This window comes from Camellia sinensis, chromosome 14 (assembly GCF_055761805.1).
Source record: "Camellia sinensis isolate YWXY chromosome 14, ASM5576180v1, whole genome shotgun sequence".
Classification (NCBI taxonomy): Eukaryota; Viridiplantae; Streptophyta; class Magnoliopsida; order Ericales; family Theaceae; genus Camellia; species Camellia sinensis.
The window spans coordinates 108,698,136-108,711,465 of record NC_138974.1 but is presented as its reverse complement, the minus strand read 5'-3'; positions in this window follow the sequence as shown (position 1 = coordinate 108,711,465).

Here is a 13,330-nt window from a genome sequence, read left to right as displayed (position 1 = left end):
GATGAAGCAAAGCGAAGGCATTCAAAATTTGTGTAAAACAAATAACACAAACACAAAAGTAGATGGGCTGCTGTAAGAATTGATCCCAAAAAAAATTCAGCGTATTCCTTGGTGATGGATTTCGTTTGTTTACAAACATATGTACGAAACCAACTGGTAGCAAGTCTTGAAGGAGAAAACTAACATTGTTGGTGCGAGGTGACCAATATCCATCAGATGCAATGATGACAATTCCTACAAAGTATTCCAATCAATATTTACAAGAACACAAACAAACGGCTGCAACATGTGGCTGTTAACCTGAAAATTTTGCGTAAACACAGACGACAAAACGCAGAATTTCCCAACACATATACAGATTTTGAAATGGACAAAAGAAAGGACACACATCAAAATTTTGCATTTAGTTCACACAGCTTACAATTGAAATAATTATGTGTACAAGCGATAAATGTATAATTTCCCAAAAATTGAAGAGGAAGGACTACATTTTGTTTTTCATTTAGGGCTGAAGGACTACACGCACGTACTTTTATGAAGGCCCGACTACAGAGGACAAAGAAGCAACTAAATTATTTCATGACGGGGTTAAACAATCTGGATAGGATTCTGCTGTCACTGAAATTGGTGCTCATCCCAAGCACAAAAACCAGATGAAACCCCATCAAGTTGAGGGCTTAAAATTTCCTACTGTGACAACCCTCACCACTGATTAGTGCTAATCTATGATTAAGTATGTTAAGTGACTGATTGACTAAAATTTTGAACTGATTGATTGAGTGTATTAGTTTAAATGCAAATCTATCTGTTTGACTGCTAAATGATCTGTTCATGTTTTATGTTTTAAACTGCAAATTGAAGGCCTTATCGATGGCCGAATCTGAAATTGATTAGTGTTTCATGTTAATTACAATTTATGTGATTTTATGGTATGTTTAATTGAAATTTGATTTGGTATGATTAAATTAGATTAAATAAGCTAAATTACATTAGTTGAACTTATCTACCATTTTGCCACTTAGTGGACTAGTTCATGAGCCTTTTATTTGATTTCTATATGCTAGCATTATCACAACTCTTCAGCTATTTTCCTCAAGTCCAAACCGACTAGAGAGAGAGAAAGAGAGTTAGGAGAGAATTGATTTCAACAAGTTTGGCTAGGAAAATTAGAAGAATTGAAGAGTAGATTGCAAATTGAGCTTCCATTCTTGAAATTGAGGACCTAAGGTAGGAGAATCATCTTCTTGAACTTGTATTTAAGTTTTATCTTGCATGTTTCATGAAAGTTTGGTGATTAGAGTCTAGAATTGGTTTAAAATGTTGAATTGAAGCTTAAATCATGCATGCATGTATACATTGTTGAGTTTTGAGGTTGTTTTCATAGAATCCTCACATGCACGTCCATATTCTAGCTTTGGTCCATGAATCCATCATGGTTTTGAAAGGATTGGCTCATTTGTTCTTGTATTACAAGCTTTGAAGTTGATTAAATTCATGCATGTTGCATGTACATCATGTTCTTGAGGTTTTGTTTGGAAATGGGTTCAATTGAACTACCTTTGGGCTTTGATTTTGCAATTGATCTTTGAAACATGTCATAATATGAGTTTTAAAATGTCTTCCAGAAAATTAGCCCAAAAGGATCGAATTTGATGCTTTAAATGTTGAGTTTCGTGCTTGGAGACAAATCTGGAAATTCCAAATTTTGGATCCATGCTCGAGCGAGGAACTTCACGCTCAAGCGTACACTCTGAGTTCACGCAGTCCGCTCGAGCGGGAAAAGTAACGCTCGAGCATGAAATGCGTATATCCAGTACTTTGCATGTGCTTACAGTCTGCTCGAGCGAGGGAATGCACGCTCGAGCGAGGACTTGTGTCTCACGCTCGAGCGAGGGTCGAGCGCCCGTCGAGCGTGAATTTCATGCATCCAGTACTTTTGCAGTCCGCTCGAGCGAGGAAAGTCACGCTCGTGCGGAGATCCTTTGTCTGCATGTCCGCTCGAGCGTAGAGAGCCACGCTCAAGCGAGACCCCTGTTTTCTGAAAATTTTGAAAAGTGTTTTAAAGTACATCTTTGCATCCTCATTCCATTCTAGGCATTCCTAGGCCTAGTTTAAGGCATCTTATTGAGGATGATGCTTTAGAACCACACCGAGCCAAGATAGGGACTAAGTTATTGTTTCCCAAACGTGCAACTTAGTGTGTGTTCATCCTGTAACAGTGTAGGGTTGGCATCTGAGGACGCTCACTAGCCTATCTGTAGCCTAGAACTCTGTGAGTAACAATGTTGTAAAGATATATTCAATCATGAATATTTTCTAAATGATCAACTGTACTACTTTTTGAAATGATATTTCTTACTGAATGAATGCTTGTCCTATTTGCGAACTGTATTCGTGGCATCCATGGCAATTTACTATTACTGTACTGTACTGTTACTGTCACAGAGATCTCTATCGGTTCCCATGTTGGAACCACTACTGTTTACTGTTATGATGGCCATCAACTGACTGTTCGGTCTGTTAAGACCTACTGAACTATTTGCTATTGGATGTACCATTTATGACTGCTATGATCGAATAACTGATATACTGTTCAAATGACTGTTTTAAATACTGGAAGGACATTTATTCCTAACCTTTTTACACATATGTTATTCACTGGGCTTTAGCTCACTGTTTATATATATCTGTAGGTGTCCAGGCACCGGATCAGAGCTAGGAGCGTTGGGTTTAACTCCCTTTTTGTCAAGCCAACAACTGTGCCTCACTGAGAGGTTACAAGTCCTTCAAGCTAGGGCTTTTTGGGGTGTTTTAGATTCATCATTTCTGTCTTTGTTTTTGTATAGACTGACTGTACCTGTGCTGTACTGTTCTAATAGGGATTAGGTCCCTGTCCTGGATGAATGTATATGTATGTATATACTGTTTTGGTTCTAAATGTGAATATGTATGAAAAGTCTTTTTGTATACAGACTGTCACAACTCATTGGGCATCTTTTATTACTATTTTGGCTTCCGCCAACCCCTGTACTCTGTATTGCTGTTATTACTGTTAAGCAGGCCTTCAGTGATCACGGATTACTGGCCAGTTACGGTGCTAAACCCATAGGGGCGGGTTTGGGTCGTGACAGAGTGGTATCAGAGCAATATCAAACCACGAGTTATACTGCACACACGTGTCCAAATAAGCTATAGGATGTCCTAGAAAAGTGAATAGGGCATTGCATGAGCATTGAAAAAGTGTGTGTGGCCATGACATGAATATATGTGCTAATGTGTTAATATGTTTAAAGTATGCAACTGCCTATGTTTATTATTGCCATAATTGCCTATAGTGAAATGGAGAATACAAGAACTACTGATGAAACTGAATCATCTGACGCCAGAATGGCGAGATTGGAAAGAACAGTTGAACTGCTGACTATGGCCTTGAGGCTATAACAGAACCAACAACCCCCACCTACTCTGGTACAGCCGGAACCGAATATGAATGATGATATAATTGCTCTAACGCAAAAGTTTAATAAAATGAAACCACTGTTATTCCAAGGAGGCCTCGAACCGCTAAAGGCCGAAGCATGGGTCCTAGAGACCGAGAAATTATTTGAAGTCTTTCCGTGTTCTGAAGCACACAAAGTGCTACTGGCTACCTTCACCTTACAAGAAGAGGCCGGAAGGTGGTGGATGCTTGTCCATGACACCAATACTGCTATGACTTGGGCTCAGTTTAAGGGAGCCTTCTTTGAGAAATACTTTCCACAATCTGTCAGGGACCGAAAAGTGATTGAACTTGAACAACTGAAACAAGGCACTATGTCCATCCATAGCTGAGTACGAATCCAAATTTACTAAACTCGCCAGATATGCACCACACATGGTGGATACCGATTACAAAAAGGCCAAGAAGTTTGAAGGCGGCCTTAATGTTGAAATCCTTGACAGAATCAATGTTCTGAAACTACTGAAGTATGTAGATGTTCTTGACCGAGAAATAATGGTTGAGTCGAACATCGAGGCACTGAAACAGACTGAAACACCAGCGACCGAGTGGCGTGGTAAGAGACAAGGCTTCAAGTTTAAGAAAGGTCGGAACCGTTCATTGAATAAAAAGCAAAATACAGGGTCAACAACCAGTTCCAGCCAGGGAAGTGGTTCCATACCGCCCTGTTCTGAATGTGGTAAGAAACATAAGGGGTTAGCTATAAAATTTCAGGTGCTTGTTACAGGTGTGGCAAGGTGAGCCACATGGTCAAAGATTGCCCTTCTGCTCCTCAGGGCAATAGTAAAGCTGCAGCCAGCGCCGCAGCATCAACTGTTACACCAAAACCTAATCCCAAAGCTATCGGAAAAGAGCCTATGAGGCAAGGCCGAGTGTTTGCACTCGTACCGGGAGATGTGCAGAATACCGAGACCGTTGTGTCAAGTATACTCTCAATTTGTGCTCAAAATGCTTATGTTTTGATTGATTCGGGGTCTACACATTCATATGTATCGCATGCTTTTTTTGTGAAAATTAAATAGATCACTGGAACCTATGAACTATCTGTTAGCTATATCTTCACCTGTTGGGGGATCCATGACTTGTGTTTATATGTACCCTGCATGTGAGATTATTGTTGGAGATGCGCATTTGTATATTGATTTACTGCCATTGAATATTGATCATTTGGATGTGATATTGGGAATGGACTGGTTAACGAAATATCATGCTACCATAGACTGTGTAACAAAACAAGTTGTTTTCCGTCCACCTGGACTGCCTAAATTTGTGTTTAACGGAGTTGGAGTAGTACCTCCCCCGTATCTGATTTCATCCATGAAAGCTTTTAAACTGATTAAAAATGGGGTGTAAAGGGTATTTGTGTTATGTATTGACTGTACCTACTGATGCTAAAATTGATGTGAACAGTATTCCTATAGTCAGAGAATTCCCAGATGTTTTTCCAGATGATTTGCCAGGGGATTTGATTGATATGGCACCGACTGAATTGAAAGAACTGAAAGTTCAGCTACAAGAGTTGTTAGATAAGAAGTTCATCAGGCCTAGTACTTTGCCATGGGGCACTCCAGTTTTATTTGTGAAAAAGAAAGACGGCTCATTGAGACTCTGCATTGACTACCGTGAACTGAACAAGGTAACAATGAAAAATAAATACCCATTGCCTCGTATTGATGATTTATTTGACCAGTTACAGGGTGCCCAAGTTTTCTCTAAAATTGACCTTAGATCTGGATACCACCAGTTGAAAGTCAAGACAAGGGACATTGAAAAGACTGCCTTTCGAATGTGGTAGGGACATTATGAATTCTTAGTTATGCCTTTCGGAGTTACCAATGCACCTGCTACATTTATGGATCTTATGAACAGAATTTTCAAACCATACCTTGATGAATTTGTAGTTGTTTTCATAGATGACATTTTAATTTATTCCAAAAGCACGGAAGAACATGAACGTCATTTGAGAACTGCTCTACAGACCCTAAGAGAATAGAAACTGTATGCTAAACTGACAAAATGTGAATTTTGGCTAGATAATGTAATGTTTTTGGGACATGTAATCAGTAAGGATGGAATTTCAGTTGATCCGCAGAAAATTGAAGCAGTAGTGAATTGGCCTAAACCGATAAATGTTACCGAAGTCCGAAGTTTTCTAGGCTTAGCCGGGTATTACAGAAGGTTTGTCATAGACTTCTCCAAAATTGCCCTACCACTGACTCAATTGACTCAAAAGGGGATATCATTTGACTGGACCCATCAGAGAGAATCAGCCTTTCAAGAGTTAAAGACTCGACTTGTGACTGCACCGATTCTTACCCTACCCTTAGGTACGGATGGTTATACTATATTTAGTGATGCTTCTTATAAGGGTTTGGGATGCGTTTTAATGCAGAATGGTAAAATGATTGCGTATGCTTCCCGATAACTGAGACCACATGAAAAGAACTACCCGACCCATGATTTAGAACTTGCTGCAGTAGTGTTTGCATTGAAAATCTGGCGTCACTACCTTTATGGGGTGACATGTGAGGTGTATACAGACCACAAGAGTTTGAAATACTTCTTCACATAGAAAGAACTGAACGTGAGACAACGGAGATGGTTAGAACTGATAAAAGACTATGATCTGCAAATTCTGTACCACCGAGGGAAAGCCAACACCGTTGTTGATGCGCTTAGCTGGAAATCTGTTGGAAATTTAGCCTGTTTACTCACCGGACGGAAAGAATTGCTATGTGACCTTGAAAAATTTGAAGTTGAGATTGTTTTGCGTGAACAAGGTGGAACAGTAGCTGCTATTTCTGCTCAACTGGCACTTATTGAAGAGATTAAAGAGAAACAGCAACAGGATGACTTCTTGAAGAAGATCATCAATGAACGAGAATCTAAACCGAGGCTAGGTTTCAAATTTGAGAACAATGTACTGAAATTTCAGGAAAGATTATGTGTACCGAGTGATTCTGAACTGAAAAGAAGAATTCTGCAAGAGGGCCACAATTCAAAATTGTCTATCCATCCAGGAAATACGAAAATGTACCAAGACTTGAAACTGAATTTCTGGTGGCCGGGGATGAAGAAAGAGATTGCTGACTTTGTATCGAAATGTCTTCATTGCCAACAAGTTAAAGCTGAACATCAACGACCCGCAGGCTTACTGCAGCCCTTACCGATATCGGAGTGGAAATGGGAACATATCACTATGGATTTCATTGTTGGTTTACCTCGCTCCAGTAAAGGTATGGACTCAATTTGGGTTATTGTTGATAGACTGACTAAATCTGCTCACTTCTTACCTGTCAAAGCAATTTATAATGCGGACAAATTGGCTATAATCTATATTAATGAGATTGTTAGATTGCATGGAGTGCCTGTGTCCATTGTTTCTGATAGGGACTCGAAGTTTACATCGAGATTCTGGCAAAGCCTACAGACAACGTTGGGTACTGAACTGAGACTGAGTAGTGCATACCATCCTCAGACAGATGGCCAGTCAGAAAGAACCATCCAGACTTTGGAGGATTTACTGAGAATGTGTGTCTTTGATTTTCAGGGAAATTGGGAAAGCCACTTATCGTTGGCCGAATTCGCTTATGTAACAAGTCCGCGAGGGACCCTCGCTACAGTTCGGACTCGATTGTTGTCACGGTTCTTAATCTGAACCAAAGAGTCCAAATCCGGCAAATCGTTTTGAGAAAAATAGCTTTTTGAAAAGTAGTGCCAAACATGGACTGCTTTGCCAGATACAGAGTCGCCACCTAAATATTTTTTAATGGGGAAATTTAGGAAACCCTGACTCGGTGCCAAAGGCCACATGTCCGTCATCACCGGAGTTGTCTCGGCTCGGGAGCTTGGGTACGATCCGGGAAGGTCAGCTATGAGCACCCCCTTTCGCCCGGTCCGAAGACCGGCCTCTACTAACCGTGATATCCAATTTTGAAAACGTTTATGTGTTCTTAAACCGGTTATTAGCCTAGAATTACTATGTTGTGCGCGCAGCAAACAAGTATAGACCAAATCGCCCAAATTGGAATAAAACATTTCATGTTTGTTTTGAAAAATGGTTTGCTACTCGCAAGTAGGCTAAAATGCGGATTTTGCCACCCTCAAGTGGGTTTTTAGAAAAGATGATTTTGCCACTATCTAGTGGGCTTAAAACTCACAGTTTTAATGCATTATTCCAATTTAGGTAATTCGACCTCCATCCACAGGCATTCAAGCAGTTATATCACATAAGCAACTAGCCTCATGGCAATCATGCTATCATGGCAACATTCACACGCATGCGATATGCTAAAGCATAAAAGCTTACCTAGTACTCCGTGCCAAAACAATAAACTAGTTAGCAAAATGTGCGTGTCCTAGTTCATGTTAGATTGCCTAATGCAACACTTACAGGATGCAATCAAAGTAGGCTCGGCTAACCTAAGCATGGCGTATGTAATGCGATCAATTATCACATATTCGATTTGTAAATTGAAATACAAATGCAGTTAGCGTGATGTACCGAGCCCAATACATGCAGTACAAATGCATGAATGCACGCATGCATAGCATAAGGTATGCTGAATCTAAAAATGCCCTAATCTACCATCGTAAGCAGGTAAATAAAAGGGAAGAAAGAAGTGGGGTTGGAAGACATTCACACCACCCACACACACTTATTACAGATTTGCCCTCACTCGGAGGGCCCAAATAAATATTACAGTCCCAAATAATAAACAAATAAAATTATTACAGAATTTTCTAATTAATTAAAAGAAAGGATGTGAAAGAAAAAAAAAAAAGGGGAGGGTGGCCACAGCCTCTGCCTCGGGGTGCGCAGATGATGCATGCTCGGAACTTGGCTCGCCCGAAAAACCCGTGCCGTACCCCTGCCACCTCTGTTTGTACTGCCTTGTCTTTCTGAAAACTTCCAAAGTCCAGGAGCAGGTTCCTTACACTCTGCAGAGCACCACCGGCCAGACAGAATTCCCACCGGCACTCTACAATTTCCACCGGCTGTTCTTGGACTCATCGTCACTTCAATGTTTGCCGGTCGGCACCAAATTCTGCCGGTCGGCAGAAACTTCCTGCAGAAGACAGTTTGACAGCAAACAGAGAACAGAAAGTGCATGGCATGGGGTTTTCAGGCACATGTGAGCATGGTCATACTTCCCATCATGTTTTGGACTCAAGAAGGCATGTCCTTCGATCCTCGAACCATCAATGGTGGGTGGTGGCTCAAAGGATCAAATTTGCCATTTGATATAAAGACGCATGCAACAAACAAAATGAAAACCGAAGCCTTATCAAGTTGGAGTCAAAGGCCCCGGTGACCGGGAATCAAGGTACATTACTGTAGACACCCCATTTTTGACCGTCCTCAAGACTTGGACGTCACCGTTTGAACACTCGGTGATTATCCATGTTTGTGTTCGTTTGGAGTTCCCGGAGGTCTCGGCTCGCGCGCCCCGCCTCAGGATCCCCGAACTCGACCGTTTAGTGTCTGGTTTTGCACCAAACACTTGCATCTTGCCTTTGAGAGGCAGGGTGGGGCTTGTAGACCATCCCCACCCTTCACCGGCAGTGGCTAGATGCCACCGGCTGGTTTTTGCTGCCACCGGCAATTTAGTTTGCCGGTCGGCACTATTTGTTGCCGGTCAGCACTTTTTTGTGCCGGTCGGCACTTTGTTCGGCCAAGATGGCATTTTTTGCCGGCCGATTGCTGTTCATCTGCTTTTGCAGATATTTTTGGACAGCTGTATAACTTTTGCTCCCCTCCATACACGTGTATGGAGGGATCTCCCTCTTGCAAAGCTTGTCTTGTAAGCTTTACAAGAGGCTTATAGAGAGAGCTCTCTCTAAGGCAAAGAAGAAGAGGCTTAGACATTTTTGAGAGAGAGAAGACAGAGGAGAGCTCTGGTTTTCTAGGGTTAGGATTAGATACACTCATCTATCTCTCTTTCCCTCTCATTTTGTTCACTAGGTGTTTTGTGCCTTACTATTGCACACAAACACCTAGTGTTTCACCTTCCTCTAGGAGCTGAGGTTCTAAAGAGTGTGTTTTGGAGTTTTTGTCTTGGATTCAAGCTCAAGGAGGCCATTGGAGCATCTTTGTTGAAGAAGGCATCAAGGGTGAGAAACTAGTCCTTTTTTCCCCCTTTTTTGCATTGATTTTCTACTAGTCTTAGAGCTGTTTTTGTGATTATTGTATAACATAAAAAAGTTCTATTTTTAAGCCCTCTTTATTTTTTATTAAGAGTGTTTTGTTGTTTGAGGGGTGTTGACCACCCTTAGGCCTCAAAAGGCCTCATTTTGGGCCATTTTGTGCTAGCTCCGGGATTTTGGTGTTGAGGTCTCTTCACCACTGAAATCTTGAGGGATTTCAGTGGTGAAGATGATGCTTTGAAGTCCCAAGAAGGAGAGGGCCACCCCCTCTCCTTGTTGTCCTTGAAAAGGGCACATTTTGGCCTCTTAAAGAAGCCTATGCTTGAGTGTGTGTTGAGCATGTTTGGTTTGTTTTTCATGCTTATATATCCATGATATAACATGATTTCAAGTTGGTTTTGGAACCTTATGCATGTTTAGCATAGTTGCCATGTAATGCCTTATTTGTGCCTTAACATGTTCTAGGTTGTTAGCCTTTGTTGGAGCATGTTTTAGGCTTGCATTTGTGAAGTTTATGTGCTTATTTTGCCATGCTTTAGCTCTGTCCATAGTCGTTTGGATTGATCTTTGCATGCATTATATAGCTCCTTTGTATTTGGGCTTGTTGGCCTTGAGTATGTGCATGTGTAGCATGCCATCTTTGCATTGTTTTGGTGATTTGGGATCATCCTATATGCCATTTCAGTCCCATTTCCATGCTTGTTTGATTGCCTTGCATGCCTCTTTAATGCCTTGGAAGCTTGTGTTGCAATGCTCCATGTTTTGGTGTTTATGCATGCCTTTGATTTTGAATCACTTAGATGCCATCTAAGTGGTCCTTAAGCCTTGTATTGATGCCCCAAAACCCTGTTTTTGGTTGATAAGCTCATACCATGTTTAGTCTTGCAAGTGTATTTCAATGCTCCTTGGATTGGCTTTGAACACTTAGACTATTTGTTGCATGTTTAGCTTGATTTGTTGCTTGGTTTGGCACCATCCTAACATGATTTCAATGCTTATGTTGCATGCTAATTGCTCTTGTTTGCCCCTTTCAAGTGTGCTTGAATGTTGTTTGGTTTGTGCTTAAGTGTTGGTCCTTATGTGCATATGTGTGTGCATGCCATTTAGCCCTCACCTTTTAGCACAATGGCTACTGTTTTAGGCCTATTTTAGAGTCGCCTAATTCACGTTTAAGTCCATCTTTGCACTCATTTGTATCGCCATATGCATGCTTGTATGCTTGCATAAGTGTTTTGCCATGCCATGTTGCATCCTTAGCTTGTATGCCTAGGTTGCATTGCATCTTGCATGCATGCCTTGTTCCTTGAATTGGTGATAGGAATTGGGCCTAATTTGTTTGATTGGTGTGCATTGCAGTTGAAACCAAAGTTGCATACTTGGTTCTTTGGGCCATCATGCATGGAAATGCGTGACTGGTGGTCCGAGAACCGAGGCACATGTCCCTTTGAGTCATCACAATGATAAGAGACATGGTTGATGCATACATACCTTGAATTGTGCTGCCATGCCTTGTTTGCCCTCTGTTGCTGTGAGTTGCAGGTTCTGCAGGAATACTCTGCCGACCGGCAGTTTAATGTGCCGACCGGCACAATTTTCTCTGCCGACAGACCCTATTTTGTGCCGATGGACATACTACACTGCCGGTGGAAGTTTCATTCAGCCGGTGATGATCCCCTCTGTCCAAGGATGCAGTCCTGAGGCTTTGACAGCCTCCAGAGGAGGAAAGGAAGGAAAACAGAGGCAGCTTGTGCATGGTGGCGCGTTTCCCGAGACGCTTTCCTGCTTTAATTAATTTAATTTAATTTAATTTGTTAATTAAATTAGTTAATTTGTAATATTTAAATTAGCTTGCGTAGTTAATTAATTTGTAATATTTATTCGGTCCCTCCGAGCGAGGGCAAATCTGTAATAAGTGTGTGTGGGTGTGTGAATGTCTTCCAATCCCCACTTCTTTCTTCCCTTTTACTTACCTGCTTTGATGGTTAGTATTAGGTCACGTCTAATTTAGCATACCTTATGCTATGCATGCGTGCATCCATGCATTCGTATTACATGCATTAGGCTCGGTACATCACGCTAACTGCATTTGTACTTCAATTCAAAAATTGACTATGTGATAATTGTGCATTTTCACATGACATGTCTAGGATTAGCCGAGCCTATCTTAGCGACATTTTGTATGCGATGCATTAGGCACTTCACATGGACTTGGATCATGCATGTTTGCTAACAAGTTCTTTGTTTTGGCACGGAGTACTAGGTAAGTATTTCCGCTTTAGCATATCGCATGAGTGTGAATGTTACCATGACAGCATGCTTAACATGTGGCTAGATGCTTATGTGTTAAACTGCTTGGATGCCTGTGGGTGAAGGTTGGATTGTTTGAGTTGGAAGAACTCGTTGAAATCCGTATTTTAGCCTACTTGCGAGTAGCAAATTCCAAAGCATTTTCAAACCAAACGGATATGCAATGTTTATTTCCAAATTAGGCAATCTAGTCTATACTTGTTTGCTGTGCGCATAACATAGTAATTCTAGGCTAATAAATGGAATAAGAACACGTAAAGTTTTCAAAAACGGATATCACGGTTAGTAGAGGCCGGTCTTCAGACCGGGCGAAAGGGGGTGCTCATAGCTGACCTTCCCCGATCGTACCCAAGCTCCCGAGCCGAGACAACTCCGGTGATGACGGACATGTGGCCTTCGGCACCGAGTCAGGGTTTCCTAAATTCTCCCATTTTAAAATATTTAGGTGGCGACTCTGTATCTGGCAAAGCAGTCCATGTTTGGCACTACTTTTTCAATAAAATCTGTTTTCTCAAACGATTTGCCAGATTTGGACTCTTTGGTTCAGATTTAGAACCGTGACTACAAATCGAGTCCGAACTGTAGCGCGAGGCCCCACGCGGGCGCGTCTACAGTTTCTGGCGACTCTGCTGGGGAGTTTAGAGAGCTTGACTCAAACTCATGATATCCTGTTTTGATTTCGCTTATGTGTTTCTTTGCATTGCATGTGCATTGGTGCGCCTAGGAACACAGTGTTTGCCATCTGCCATTCCTGAACGGTTTGCCGGAGGCTTGTCTTGTCAAGGCATGACCATAAGGCTGACCGGTTATGGGCTCTGACAGTATGGGAACACAAACCCCGGTTTACCGGGGCACCCTTTTGACCATTCGACCTAGTGCATATTCGGAATCCATAGTGACCATTCCAAGCTAGGACAGGTTGCTTACCCGATGCTAAGTTGTTTGAAAACCGCTGTGTGCGTAGTGAAACCCTAGCTCCTGACAAAATAGGACAGGGAAACCCTACCCCCAATATAGGGGTGTTTTGTTCTCTTTACTTGCTATGTGCTTTTAGAGTGTTGCTCTACAGGAACGCACATGTCAGTTTGCAAGTCAGAGTATCTAACCTGGGAACACCAGTATCAGTATCAGTTGTGAGAATCAGTTATCCGCGGGTATCGGTTCAGTTTTCGGGAACAGTAATTTCTGGGAACAGTGATCAGTAGAAGGGAACAGTTGTTTGGCTACACCCGTGTTCGATCAGTTTGGGCTGAAATGCTGTCTGTTTTTCTTTCAGTTTACAGAGTGGCAGAGTTGATACAGAACAGCCAGTGTCTCCCCTTTGCTGAGGCAGGATTTATGGCGGCACAAAGTTCAGAAGAAATTGTGGTTATGGCA